This window comes from Bacillus rossius, chromosome 15, assembly GCF_032445375.1.
Source record: "Bacillus rossius redtenbacheri isolate Brsri chromosome 15, Brsri_v3, whole genome shotgun sequence".
In the NCBI taxonomy this organism is placed as follows: Eukaryota; Metazoa; Arthropoda; class Insecta; order Phasmatodea; family Bacillidae; genus Bacillus; species Bacillus rossius.
In genome coordinates, this window is record NC_086342.1 from 13003999 (window position 1) to 13019117 (window position 15119).

Here is a 15119-nt window from a genome sequence, read left to right on the forward strand (position 1 = left end):
GCTGCAATATTTTAAAGTATTCTACATTAAATTTCGTGTCCGAGTTTCATATGATAAGTTTATTTGCATATCACTGTCGAGTACTGAAAGACTCGTTCACATACACACACACACATAAGCCTATATAACACGCGGGTATTAAATATATATTTAATATATTATATATTATAATATATTATATTATATATTATAATATATTATATTATTACGTATTTTTAATATATATATTTAATACTCGCGTGTTTTGATATACCTATGCAACACCTGTGACAGGTAAAAAAAGACAGATAAAAATATATATGTATATAAAACATAGATTTTTAATATTTTCATTGCTATAGAGTGGCATATATATGTATATAGAGATATACATCGAGAAATTGATAGAGAGGACAGAGAATTAAGAGCTAGAGGGAGAGAGATTCTTTGTATATGTGTACCTACCTCAAAAAAATTACAAAAAAAAAATGATTGAGGCTTTGCAACGCATGCAGGGCATTAGCTAGTGGTTAAGATAACCAGTCTTTATGGATAGAGTTCCCAAGGAAGAAATATGTTCTTAGATGTGAAGTGCGAATTAGAATCACAGCCATTAAAAAACCACCAGTTTCATAAAATAAAATAAAAAAGTAATTTAAAATTGTTCCAACAATGCAATGTTTTGGGCGTCTAACCTATTATGGCGTAAACAATAAGCTAAAGAATAAAAACGGCTTCACACACCAAGTAGTACTCACGCAGACGTGACCATGCTTGACAAGAGTATGAGTAAATAACAAATATGAATACGACAAAAAGGGAACGGCAACTACAGTTGAAGTTCTTGATACACTTAATTTATTACGTACTTTTTTACAACAGGGCTTCCAAACAGTATTATGATCGATATTGACCACTATCGTAACGCAATTGCAGTACATACTTAACGTCGACGTTCTTGCGCACTCGTTAGTGCGAGTTTTACGAGAGGAAGGAAAATAGAAAATAAAATTGTTAATAATTGAACGCCGCGTAGAGTTGTTGCCTCGTCTCGCCGCCAGGCGTGCTGCCGGCGCTCGGTTCGCGTGCGTCGGCGATTGACCACGATGGCTGCGGTTGAGGGGGGGGGGGTGGAAAAAGGGGGGGGGGGGAAATAGGCTGCGGGAGGCGTCACTCGTCAGTCGGTAGGAAACCGTCGACGTGGTAGGTCGTGGTTCGAGAGCCGGAGAGGACGTCGGCGCGTGACTAGCTTCCGAAAGCGAGAGACACTATGTCCAGATAGAGTTGCTTGTGGGAGGGCCGACGGTCAGTGCAGAGCTACCTCATCGTGCAACGAAGCAAGGCGACTAGAACAGCAAGGACGCGGAGTAGGTGAGTGCATAGAGCAACGAAACACGTAGACCCACAACGAAAAAAAAAAAATTCCGTACTTTTTACTAAAGGTTCCTTTCTTCACCAGTTACCAAGAAATAATTCGTAATACTACAAGAAAAAATATTGTAACTTTGTACAAAACATGGGTATGCTTAATTTTGCATATATGTAATACGTTTTTTTTTCTCGAGAAAATACTGATTACATATCACAAAAAAAAATTATTCCATGAAAAAGATAAGCGATTAATACACAATTTGACATTATTTTGATTTATTATGCTTATTAATGTGCGCAGTTAATACTGGAAATAAATTCAGGGAACTGTTTGCAAGTAACTTTAACCATTTGAGGTACTGGGACAACACAAATCATAAATTCCCGGGTAAGAATCCGAACCCAGTATGACTGCAAACACTATTTTGTTGTGACAGAGTTGTTTTCGTGAAAACGTACAAATTTAAATATCTGTAATCTGACACGAATATTTCTGTTAAATTTACAAAAAAAACAAATATGGTGTAGAGATGTTAGTTTATGTTAATTTTTCGGAAAAAAAGTATTTTTTCCAAAACTTTTCCTGTAACGCACTGAATATGTTTCTAACGAGTTACATGCTCACAATTTATTCATTTTTTATACAAACGGAATCACATTAAACAAACATTGTACCATTCTTAACCACCTAAGCACTTTACCAACTGATAGGAACCAAATAATTGTTTAAACAGTTCCTGCCAATCTGCAGAAAATAAATTATTATGTGTGCGTCTGCTTGCAAATGATTCTTTAACAGTCACTCCGTAAAAATTACTAAACGTTCGAGTTATATTTTGATGCAGCACATTTTGGAATTTACGAATTCAGTCTCGAAATAAGTATTGCAAGTTTTCGCGGCCATTATATGCACTGTTAGAAATTACATTAAATATACAAATTTTTCGACCTGAAATAAACGAAGTGGTCTTCGTAATCTCAGTTAACTGGATCTTCGTAATAACTGCACCTGATTCCGACTTCTAGTTGAGTGTTTCGTTGTAAACAGGGTAAACACAAGCATGGGAGAAAAGTTCTTTTTTTTTTCTTTCTTTTTTTATACTCAACCAGATTCTGAATGTTTCGTTAATGTAGGTAATAAGGTTATTATTGATGGTTAATGTCTAAAGTACGTTAAAACAGAACCGTAAATTATCAAAGATGAACAGTAAATTTACGAAGATCCCTGGATAATTTTTAACTGTGTTCGTTTATGTTGTTATTTTGTTTTTCATGACTAAGTTCCCTCAACGGAATTATTGTGCTGTCTGAAATTTAGAGGTTGAACATTTTGGGTCCGTGCTGTCTCAGTATGGTACGCAACATTGTATCTCTTTTTGAATCGATCAATCCAACCATTTGAGGGGGGTAAGCTCAACGCCTAAGCGATCCGCAATCTGCGTTGCTTTCTCGCGGGTCAACCTGGATGCCATTCACTGGAATGTTTGCTGCCCGTGTAGCATTAAACCACTCCTTAACCAAGCCGTCCAGTTCTCGGTGTTTGGACACCTTCGCAGTTTTAATTTTTTGACGTGGCAACGTATAATAAATCGATGAACGCCGGCTGCACGCACGAAAAAGTGTCCCGTTGCACACGTTGTCCCGTTACGCTGAGTCCCGTTACGCTCATTGTACGCTTGCGCCGCATCTATCTCTTTTCCACTCGATTGGAACCACCATCGCTTTGACTTTTTCGAGGCACATTAAACTTGAAACACTCCTATTCGTTTCCTACTTTTCCTATCATCGTCCTAACCTTGACAGAATAACACAGATTGGAAGAAGTTAAATAACAAATATGTATAAAAATTGTAATTAAAATAATCTCTCCGTTAAAGTAATAAACATATTTGAATTAATGAGTGCAAATAAAAGTAAATTTATCAATTAAATTGTACATTTAATTTCACTCCTTCTTTGTATCCATACGAAAGTGATAATTCAACATAAATTATTCAATTTTATTCATAAAAGTATGCAATCATTTCATCAATGTTTTGTTATGACGTTGTCACGTTAAAGTATCGTCCGTAAACCGACTTTACAGACAACCAATTTTTTTTTCCATTGGTCCACTTTGTTCAGCGGCATTTTCGATGGACGTTCGATTACGAACAATTGTGTTTAATGTAGACACGGGAATATCCAATGCCTTGGCTAAGGCCACACGCGATCCAACGTGGTTGTCAAACTGCCTCAAAATATACAATTTTTGCTCAACTGTTAAAGCGTTTCTTTCACGTCCACTCGCCATTGCACGAATATCGCGAAAATTATAATCACAAACGTGAATAAATTATCTGTAGAACGTGTCAATAAAGCGCGAAAAATTTACGTCGTGGTAAACAAAAAAAAACAGAATCACTGGCACCAAACCAACACAGCGGTGCGCAGTAGTGTTGCAAACGTTTGCCAAGGAGCGAGAAACTGTAATTGTTACGCGGACGTGTGTCTTTCACTACATGGAACGATCTGAAGAACGAAAAAAAAAAATTGTAACTTACTAATGTTCTCAAGATTGAAAGTGTATACGTAATGTATGTAAAGTACATAAACAAAAATTGTTTTAACCATAAAGCGTGAGAACAGTCCCGAAATCAGATTTTATACATAGTAGAACAACAAAAGCACCCGATTTGCCAATTGCGACGCAGTGCACAACATTTACGTAACGTAACGACACTCTGTTCGAGGAATCGATAGAATCGAAATGGAATACGTATTCTTACTACAGTTGCGGTTGGCAACACGTAACAACAAGCGCTTCATTCGATGACAACAACGGTGTGTATCACGGGAAGACATTTGATTTTACCGTGTGATTAGCGGGAATGTAATGTATTGTCAACATAGGACAAATGGCGGGACCAGCAAAAAAAAAAATGGTTTAATTGACGGGAAAACGCAAATCGCGGGAACGTAATTGCCGGGTTCCACTGTATTCACTTTTCTAAATTTCCAATTAGCTTGAAAGCGCAGCTGTAAATCGCGCGCTTGTTAACCCAAAATGACGTGGTTCAAATCTCGTCACCGACAATTATTATTATTTTTTCTTTGGATGGTATATTTAGGTTTACTTAAACACTTTAATTCGTGTGTCACACGTTTATTTCATTAAAAATTGTATGAAAATATTTAACTCCCGTATTTTAAACCACCAATTTGAAAAAGAAAAAAAAACTACAAGGCTGATATTTGGCTTTTTTACAAGTCATGTTTTGGAACTGCATCCTTCCTTATGTTCGAGAGGCCATAAGGATGCACGCGAACGACTCGTCCTTTCACACAAAAGGCTGCATCGGATATTCTGTGAGCATCCTTACAACTATTGGGAAGGTCAACAAGTATGGTCGACGCAAGGGCGTCGCCCGCCGATGGCCTGGGGGGGGGGGGGGGGGCAAGTTGAGGGAAATGTATGTATTTTTTTTGAATTTGGCTACACTTTTTTGAATCTCTAGGGCTCTATTGGGGGGGGGGAGCAACTTCCCCCCCCCTACCACCCCCCTGGCGTTGCCCTTGGGCCGACGTCCTTTGATATTCTATTTTCAGGAATCCCCTTTAGGTTAAATGGTCCTTTAAGGAGGATTAGGCCACGCCATCCTGCAATTTTAAGTACCTATCCTGATTCCGCTTGCAATAAAGCATGGGATGGGAACTAGCCTAGGCTACTTGTTGAAGTAAGCACATGTTGAACTGGTGTTATTATCATGACAGTTGAAGTCACCCGCGTGAAACAATAAGTTATTTCCTCGCGGCGCTTACATACTAGAGCCTGGCAGTAAATACGTGTTTTCAACTAGGTATAGTGGTTCCGAGAGATGTGATTTATGCCTTGCCATGCAAAAAAAAATTGGGATAAATAGCCTCGAAATTAGAATTACAGCCACAAAATGTAAAAATCCAAGATGAAGGTGCCTAATCCCCCTTAAGAAGATATTCAGAAAAAAAAAAGCCTACATTATCACTAGTCAATGGACGAGCGCTATTTTAATTAACAAAAATTGGAAAATCACGGCACTCTAAATAACGAATATCTATTATTTTTTTAATCGTTATTGGAGGAATGGAGAGAGGGGATTTCATGTGACTCGGCAGTGTTAAGTTCGACCTTAAGGCCAACGCTGTTTCTTTTTTTTTTTTTTTAAATAAGTCCGGCTATTTATTTAGCCAAACCTCGTACATTAAGGGGGTGCCTCCCAGGTCAAGATTTTATATTTACAGTAATTACAGATAAACTTATAGACTTTTTCAATTGTTTAACTTTCACGAATTGAAAAATATATACAGTGCAAACTTTTTACATAATTAGCTGCCAAAGTTACATTTTTAACGTTTTTTGGGTTGTACAAATAAGGAGAATTTAATATATTGCAAAAATTAAACTTTTTAGGTTTAACTGCAATGCCACTGGCTACTTCAAGAAATGGTTTGAATTTCTTTCAGGAAATATTAATTAAATTTACCTGGCATTTCGAAATTCTCAGATTTGTTACGATTTTGACAGCCAAGAAACATGAAATGAGTTTTTGTGATAGGAATGCAAACCATATCATGAAGTAGCCAGTGGCATTGCAGTTAAACCTAAAATGTTTCAGTTCTGCAATAAATTAAATGCTCCTTATTTGCACAACCCAAAAACGTTAAAAATGTAACTTTGGCAGCTAATTACCCAAAAAGTATGCGCTATATATATTTTTTATTTCGTGAAAGTTACACAATCGAAAAAGTCTAAAAGTTGATCAGTGATTAATATAAATATAAAATCATGACCTGAAATGGGAGGCACCCCCTTAATGAACCATCCCAGGTATTCCTGTAGTGATTCCTGGGAAATCACATAAAACCTGAAAATGATTTGTTTGGACCGGAATCCCGAACCCAGGACTTCCGGAATGCGAGTGCAGTGTTTAGTGTTTTTTTTTTTAATAACCGATAATTTAGGAAAAACTTTGTACCAGTGTCAAAGGAACACTAAACATGAAACAAAGAAGCACTGATATTGGCGACTCCTGAGTGTATAGCGTTTTGTGTTCTGCAATTTGCTAAGAGTGAATCTGTATCTTTAGTTCAACGTACGTTTCGTTTAAAGTTTAATGGTGATACCCCCATGTGTCAAAAACATCCGCCGATAGTATAGGCAATTCGAGACGACAGAGTTCTTTTTCGCTGACCTCCACGTTCACCTGACAAAACGCCATGGGATACGATAAGTGCTTTAATATGAGTGGAAATTATGTAGTAAAGTAGATTAAGGTACAGGTTTTTATGCAAAAATAAAATTAAGAAAAGTCTACTTTATTGTTTTGTTTTAAAACGTTACTTACTTAAAAGAAAAACTTCATATTCATAATTTATTGGACCAAAAAAACGTTTATAGAGACGGTTTGTATAAGCGGTAGTATCCTATTTTTTTTTTGCTTTCAATATTTTGTGTTTTTGCACATTATTCTTAATAAATTCATAGTATAATCACATGTAATTGTTTATAAAAGATTGTTTTTCTAATAAATAACTCCACAATAGAAGAATTTTTTTTTTCATTTAGAAATTCAATGGTTCAGTCCCAGCACGTACTGAAAGAAAGAAAATAGTGCGGTATACACGTTCATATGTAGCCTTCATCTTCGAACACTTTTTTTTTTATAGAATATCACCTTAAATAATTTATAATATAAGTAAAGTTTGTGAAGACGAAGGATACATACGTCGGTAAATCCAAAACTGTGTATACTAAACCACACGGTTCCATTATTTCAGTACACTTTCTTTTATGTTAATAAAAAAAACATTCAATAAGTACTTCTTTAGTAGAAAAAGCTAGACGATTTAATATTGAATTACATTAACACCACTCATAATACCAATTATACAATACAATTATGCCATCATGCAATATCAATTATAATGACAATTAAATTTATTAATGCCATGTTAAATTTATTTTAAGATTTGTATATTAAATGTATTTAATAACATAAACGTTTCAATAAAATGTATTTAAATTATTTAAGATCATGTGCAAAAAAAAAAAGGTAGTACCGGGTGCAAAATAATTTTGGGTATCGCCGCCTTGAAACGGCGTACGCGCGCGTCGACTGCGCGTCGATCGCCAGGCTGACTGACCATCTTCCTCTCCCCTGTCCCTGGACGTGACGATAAGTGCCGCAGGGGGGGAGGGGGTTGATCGACGACTGGGGCACTAGAGGGTCCGCGTGATGGGTGGCTAGCGCACGCCTGTTCCCCTCCTACCAACCCCCCCCCCTTCCCCATCAACTGCTTTTTTTTTCTGTGCCCTTAACAACAAACTATAAATAAACACGAGCGTGTTATTATTTTACCCCATATCACCACCACCCCTTTTTCCCCTTCGCCTACCCTTTCCCTGGTTCTCTGCCATGAAGGCCTTACTTCCTTTTATAGGTCCCCTACACATGGCGCGCCGCCAATATATATATATATGAATATAAAGTATATAAAACTATAAACAACCTTTCTCTTCTGGCATATTTCGCCTCATTTCTTCCCATTAACTCGACCATAAAACCTGACATTTTTTCGCAGGGATTTATTTTTCTTCTTCTTTTCTCGTAACAAAAAAAAAAAAAAAAAGAAAGTAGAATTTTCCGTCACACCACGTCAACTTCGGTAAAGGTATAATATTGTAAAAAAAAAGTACGGCTATACACGGCAGCTCATATTAAGTTGAAAAAATTGGTTATGCCAAGATTTTTTTTTGTTAAGTATTGAAAATTTGTTTTCGTTAAGACAAAGATTTATGTATCTACTGATAATATTATTACAGTTGCAACGATTCTAAAGAAAAATAATATACATATTTAAATACTAAACGCCAATGACATAACAGGAGACACTATTTGTAGCGCCAGTCACTATTAAGTTCAGGCGTTCCATAAACTGTTTAACAAAGCCAAATCTTGAAAGTAAATCGATAGGCCGTAAAACTGATAAAATCAAGACGGCGTCTTTCGGTACCTATTTCACCCCTTTAATAATACTTAGAATATAAAAGCTTGTTATTGAATATCTAACTATATTTTAAATGCCGATTATAAATTTAAATATTCTAAAAAAAACATGGCCATTATATGGCTTTTGTTTAGTAGGTTAATCTCTCAAATTCCTATTTTTTTTTACTAATGGTGACCACACTAGCTATTCTACAGCATAATTATACTTTCTCTAAAAAAAATCTATTTTTTAAAGAATTTTATAATTGTGGTTAAGATCAGTGATAGCAAATGGTGTACAGTTTTGTACAGCCCACGTAAACATAAATCTAACAAATATTATTAGGTCTTACCAGCGTGTAGTAGCCATCTCTGTTTGCATATAGAATAAGTTGTTAGCAGACTGTGTTATGAAGCTTCTTATATTCAAGCTTTATTTTTTTTAACATTTTATAATTTTTTTTTTTTTTGTTTCTTTATTCCATTTCACATACTATCTCATTTACTGTCAATTTTACAAAATGACATGAATTTAAAAAAAAAATGTGTTGGTAATTTTAATATTAATTCGTGTTATCTTTTCCCGCATCAGTTTCTAAAATGATATCTTGCTCTCGAAAAGATTGAATTTGGCCATCGCTGACTTCTTTATCTTTAAATAGTAAAAAATAAAGTCGTTCTCGGCGTGTGTCTGTTTTGTCGCTTACTTCTAAGATAACACAAAACGTTTTGATGCCTTTTTTTCGCCATCATGTTGACAATTACTTCCAGTAGGCTTATGTGTATAAAACATTCATATTACAATTACAGATAGTAGAGAAATCTCGATGTTTTTTAATCAAGTCGTAAAGAGACGCTAGAAGTGTACAAATGTACCTATGTCCGAGCCCTGGGTTACGGGTGTGGATTGATGATTGTTTACATTTTTTTTTCTCCAACCACCAGCTGACGTCACGGCGGCCATCTTAGGCTAAAAAAACTCAAAATCCCTAAAAATTTCCCGATTTCGAGAGAAAAATTCCCGTTTTGAGGGAAAATTTCCCGTTTTAGTCCTCAAAAATGCCAACGGCTTGAAAAGTCCATATTGAGGCTTAAGAATCCATATCTACAGCCTCCGAGGTCATAACCTTGACAATTAGGATGACATGGTTGCCATTTTGAATTATGACATAACTGTTGACATTATCGTTACGGCCGCCATCTTGAAAAACAGTAATTTTTATGCTAAAAAATCGGGAAAAATTTTAAAATTTATAAAAAAATTCATTTTTTAAGTTTTAAAAAATATATTTAAAAACCACCGTTGCTCATATCGTTACGCTCGCGATCTTGGATTCTAGAAACTTTGCACATTTCCTTACACCCGCCATCTTGGTCGTGTATAATAAGTGTTACAACATGAGAACACATGTATATTTGTTCGTTACCAAGGTTATATGGACATTAAGTTTTTTAATGTATTTTAATTGCAATTATAATTCATATATATATATTTGAATAAATGAAAAACTATCATCCTTTTTAAAAATATTTTCTCTTTAAAATTAATATAAACACTAAACATAATTAAGATTTTAGTTTTATTTTTCCTAAAAAAACTAAAATCTAACGCGAAAAATAAAGTAGAATTCTTTAAAATAATGCCTAGCATGATAAAAATAGCAAATTGCGTTTTCAACTTTATTTATTTACTCGAATCACAAGTAGTTTCCTCACCCGCTGTTAGGATTCGCTGCCGGAGAAGCTACGTCGACTATCGAATCATTCGAATTGTAGAGATAAATTTTAAATGATATAATAAAACAGCTCCGATAAAAGCAAAAAATGATTCAAAAAATACTAAACACCTGCTTCGGATCTGATTTTCACGAGTACATAATTTAATTAAAATACCACCCGACTTGTTAAAATGCATAATTTTCCCTTTGGCTTTGTGAACTTTGTTTCGTGGTATCCGCCACCAGGTGGCACCAGCGTGTTTACACATTTCCGTTCCACTCGCGTTAAAGAAATTCCTCGCACCGAATGCCGTATACCGAGAGCTAAGATACAACACATCCAAAAAGGAAGTAAAAAAAAATTGGTTGTCTGTAAAATCGGTTTACGGACGATAGTTTAACGTGACAACGTCATAACAAAACATTGATGAAATGATTGCATACTTTATGAATAAAATTGAATCATTTTAATTTTGATAATAAAAGAATAAATACTTGAAATTATACTAGTAATCAGATTTTTAAAATGCAAGAATAATTAACCTTTATTTCCGAAATTGTTGTTGTAATAAGCAATGAAAACCACATTAACTTTATCACTTCACTTTATAAACAGTCGAGTGGAAGAGAGATAGATGCGGCGCAAGCGTACAATGAGCGTAACGGGACACAGCGTAACGGAACAATGTGCGTAACGGGACACTTTTTCGTGCGTGCAGCCGGCGGGCGTTCATCGATTTATTAGACGTTGTCACGTCAAATATATATATATATATATATATATATATATATATATATATATATATATATATATATATATTGTTATGACGCGGCCTAAATTATTTTCTTCTGGTATGTTTTCATTTGCTTCGCGCGCGTGGAAACCGAGAGAGAGATAGAGAGAGAGAGAAAGCAAGTCCGATAATCGACCATCAGCTCCCATACGCCCCGCAAGACTGTGTATGCAAGGCGTCGTGTGCACGTGTTGTGCGCAGGGGCGTAGCCAGGGGGGGGTTTTAGGGGTTCAAACCCCCCCCTTAGCACCAAATCTTTAATTAATTTCCTATTCATCACTCAAACAAAGTTCATATTAAAATTAATAAAATTTTTACCATTACAATATTTAAATTTAAGAACCGAAAACTGCTAAAATAGCACTATTTTACACCTTACAATCCAAATTTTTCCGGGGGAGGACCCCCGGACCCCCCGCTTTAATACGGCGGGTGGGGGGGGGCAGCTTCTTAACACCCCCCATACACAAATCCTGGCTACGCCACTGGTTGTGCGTGCGTGCGTGCATCGCCCCACGGGGCGACCTTGACCGGCGAACGATATCACTCCGCCGCGTGTCGCCCGGTACGTGTGTGACGTCAATAGCCCTCCCCCCCCCCCCCCCCCCCCTTTTCCACACGAACCCATTTTTTCCCGGCTGGCGGCACGCACAGCAGTCAAAGAGACGACCTCGTGACATTACACGCTGCTCACTTGTCAATAGACTGTTCACGATCGCCTAGACAAAACGAGCTACCTAACGTCCCGAAGATCAAAAATAACTTATTAAAAAAATATATATTTTAAATGAGTTACATCTTAGTATCTTAGTATACGGCATTCGGTGGGAGTAATTTCGTGACTGCGAATGGAACGGAAACGTGTAACCACGGTGCTGCCATCTGTGACGACGGTTGGCGCGAACCAAAGTTCACGAAGCCGAAGTGAAACTTTATAGAATCAACATTTTAATACATTTTAACAATTTGGGCAGTATTTAAAATAAAATTTCCTATTTTTTTCGAAAATCATGTCCCAAGCCAGTGTTTAGTATTTTTTTTTTCCTTCCAGATTCTTTCGCTTTTATTGGAGCCTTTTTTATTATATAGTTTGATATTTCTTTCTGCAACTCGAATAGTTCGATAGTCGACGCAGTTGCTCCGGCAGCGAATTCTAGCGACGGGTGCGGAAACTACGTGTGATTCGCGTCAAGAAATGTAGTTCAAAACCCGATTTGCGTATTAGTATCACGCTCAGCATTATTTTTTTTAAGAATTCTGCGTTATATTTAATTTCCGAGTTTCGTATTATAAGTGCATTTGCAACAAGAGAAAACGTGAATTCGCTAGTTACCGAGGTTAATCGATGTACATCTCCGGCGAGTACTGAATCACCAAAAACCCAACAAACACACTTTGGCGAAGTTATGATGTGGTTACCGCTTTGTCTTACTCTTAAACACAGATTTAATAAATAAAAATAAATAAATATCAATTTTACAAATAAAATTATACATTAAATATAAAAAAAGAAGTGATTTTAAAAAACTAAACAAAGATATAGCTCACACTTAACTATGACAAAAAAGTATAATTGACTAATTAATTTTTTCAATATGTGCTCTTAGATTGTGGTATGATTTCTTACAGAGAAAAAAAATACACAATATGAATATAAAAATTAAAAAAATGGATAAACAAGAACATAAACTATATATTATAAAAAAATAACTCTAATGTAAACTACAACCATTAGACTGTAATGTGGTACACCCGAGATAGCTTTTTTCTATCCTTCAGTCAAGGAGTTGTTAAAACATGAAATTATTTAGATCTTAGGTATGGCGGAGTCTTTTCGCGAAAAGATTGCGTGACTACTGCCGAGAGTTAAAACACCGTGGAATCGTCTGTGTTTCGTGATTGGCCGAGTTTTTTTTTCCAGGTGTATGTCTACTGTCAGTATACCAATCACAATAACTCAGTGCGGAAGAAAACGTGTCCAAAATGGCCACGTAAAATTAGGCAATGGCTTCTCTTGAAGAGGACTGCCAATTACAAGGATAAAAAAAAAAGCTAGCTCGGGTGTACCACATTACAGTCTAATGGTTGTAGTTTACATTAGATTTTTTTTTATAATATATAGTTTATGTTCTTGTTTATCCATTTTTTTAAATTTTATATTTATATTGTGAATTTTTTTCTCTGTAATAAATCAGACCACAATCTAGAGCACACATTGAAAAAATTAATTAGTCTATAATTATACTTTTTTTCCGTAGTCAAGTGTGAGCTATTTTCTTGGTTTAGTCATTTTTTTTAAATCACTTCTTTGTTTTTTATATTTAATATATAATTTTATTTGTAAAATTTATATTTATTTATAATTTTTATTTATTTATAATTTTTATTTATTAAATCTGTGTTTAAGTGTAAGACAAGGCGGTAACCACATCTTAACTTCGCCAAAGTGTGTTTGTTGGGTTTTTGGTTTGTCCTATTTTCATGCAGCACAGGAGTAAGGGATCTACATGATTTTTTTGCATAGAGATAGTTCATGGGCCGGAGAGAGACATAAGATACTTTTCATACCTTACTTGTGTCGTACCTATGTTGAAGGGCATGTGTAATGAGCTGTCTGTGTTCTGCCTGTAGACTTCCCTAGTGAAACACCGATACTTTAATAAATAAAGGTAACATTCTTACGTCGCGGCTTTTCCCTTAAATTAATAATAAAATTACGAAAATCCTTTGTTCCAAACACAAAAGACGTTCCTGTATCTACCCTGAAAACAGCTTTTTTTTTTTTTTTTTTTAATTCCTGATGGTTTCTGAGAAATCACCGTTTATATCTTATATTACAATACCTACAAGAAAGATATTGTAACTTTGTTCAACACATGGCTATGGTTATTTTTGCATGTATAAAATACGTTTTTCGAGTTACTTTTTACGTAAATTAGCACATAATTTTATATTTTAAATGATATTTTTTCAAGTCTATTTTTTTTTAATTTTAGAATAATTAACAGAATATCCAAAATTTTGACTTCGTTTTATTATGCTGATTAATGTTTCCAGTTAATAATGGAAAGCTTTTCGCGAAATGGTTTATCAATAACTAACTATTGGAGGTACTGGAACAATACAAAGCATGAATACCCGGGTAAGAATCAGAACCCAGTATTACTGCGAACAATTTTTTTGTAGTGATACAGTTTTTTTTCATGAAAATATACAAATTTAAGAATATCTGTAATTTTATATGAATATTTCTGTTCTGTTTACAAAAAAAATTTACAGAGCACAGTTGTCAGCAGGATTGTCTGTCAAAGAGTCAATTCCAAAATGCTCCAGATGAGCTGCACTCAATTTAACAGTTCTCAAAATAAATACCAGCAGTCTACGTATCGTTCAGCCGCTGTCGTTCTTGTGACGGTGTTTGTAAAACAACTTTAAGTGGTTGTCGGGGTTTGTAAACAAACATCGTGTGTTTGCTTCGAAGCGACAGTTTTTTTTTTTTTTTTTTTTTAAATGGCTTCCATCGGCAGGGTGTCCACATAAACCTGTAGTAAAATTTCTATGACTATCCCCTTACTTACCCTAACAAAAAAACATTAATTTCTCTTCTTTTTTTTCTACAGGAGGATCCAGCTTTGTTATCAGTTGCGGGGGTGAAGGAGGAAGGCAGGTGACACGTATAAGAAAGCCCCATTCCTGATAGTTGCATTTTTTTTGTCGCTCTCTCGTTACGCTCCGATGACGTCATCGTCTCGACATAACCTACAGGGCTGTAAAGATGTTTCACTTAAAAACAATTTTTTTTGTTACAAATTATTTTATGAATAGATTTTGTCAATATGTATATTTTTTTTACTTATTTTGCAATTTTTTTTAATAAATAAATAAAATCTAGCCTCCGCCATTCCAATAACTAGCCAAGTTCAATCTCTCTCTCCACTTTCCTTTTTATTTTGCCTTCTTTTTTACCTTGCATACGCCATTTTATAGTCTTTTTGATTATGCACTTTAACTCTGTTCGAATATATATATACATATATAAAATAACTTCACAGTCTGGGTGCTGTCGAACTCTTTCGTGACGATTTTTCCTTCAAATTACTATAAAAAAAAGGACTTCTCGTAACTTTTTTTTTTTCAGAAATTTGAAATATACTCCACTTGCATCCCGTGACTAACTACAACTTGTCTGACTTTCCACAATGCGGACTTCCCGACTGGCACCACTTTCGACAACGTGCAACGTGTTCAGA

The 15119-nt window shown here is 35.3% G+C and overlaps 1 protein-coding gene across 1 annotated transcript in view; it reads left to right on the forward strand.

Annotated features, from left to right (window-relative positions):
- Positions 1 to 1174: 1174 nt before the first annotated feature.
- LOC134539728 (5'-3' exonuclease PLD3-like) overlaps positions 1175 to 15119 on the forward strand; it is a 91279-nt gene continuing 77334 nt past the window's right edge. Inside the window, exon 1 of the mRNA XM_063381980.1 lies at positions 1175 to 1350. The gene's annotated coding sequence lies outside the window, so the exon portion shown is untranslated. The remainder of the gene's footprint in view (positions 1351 to 15119) is intronic.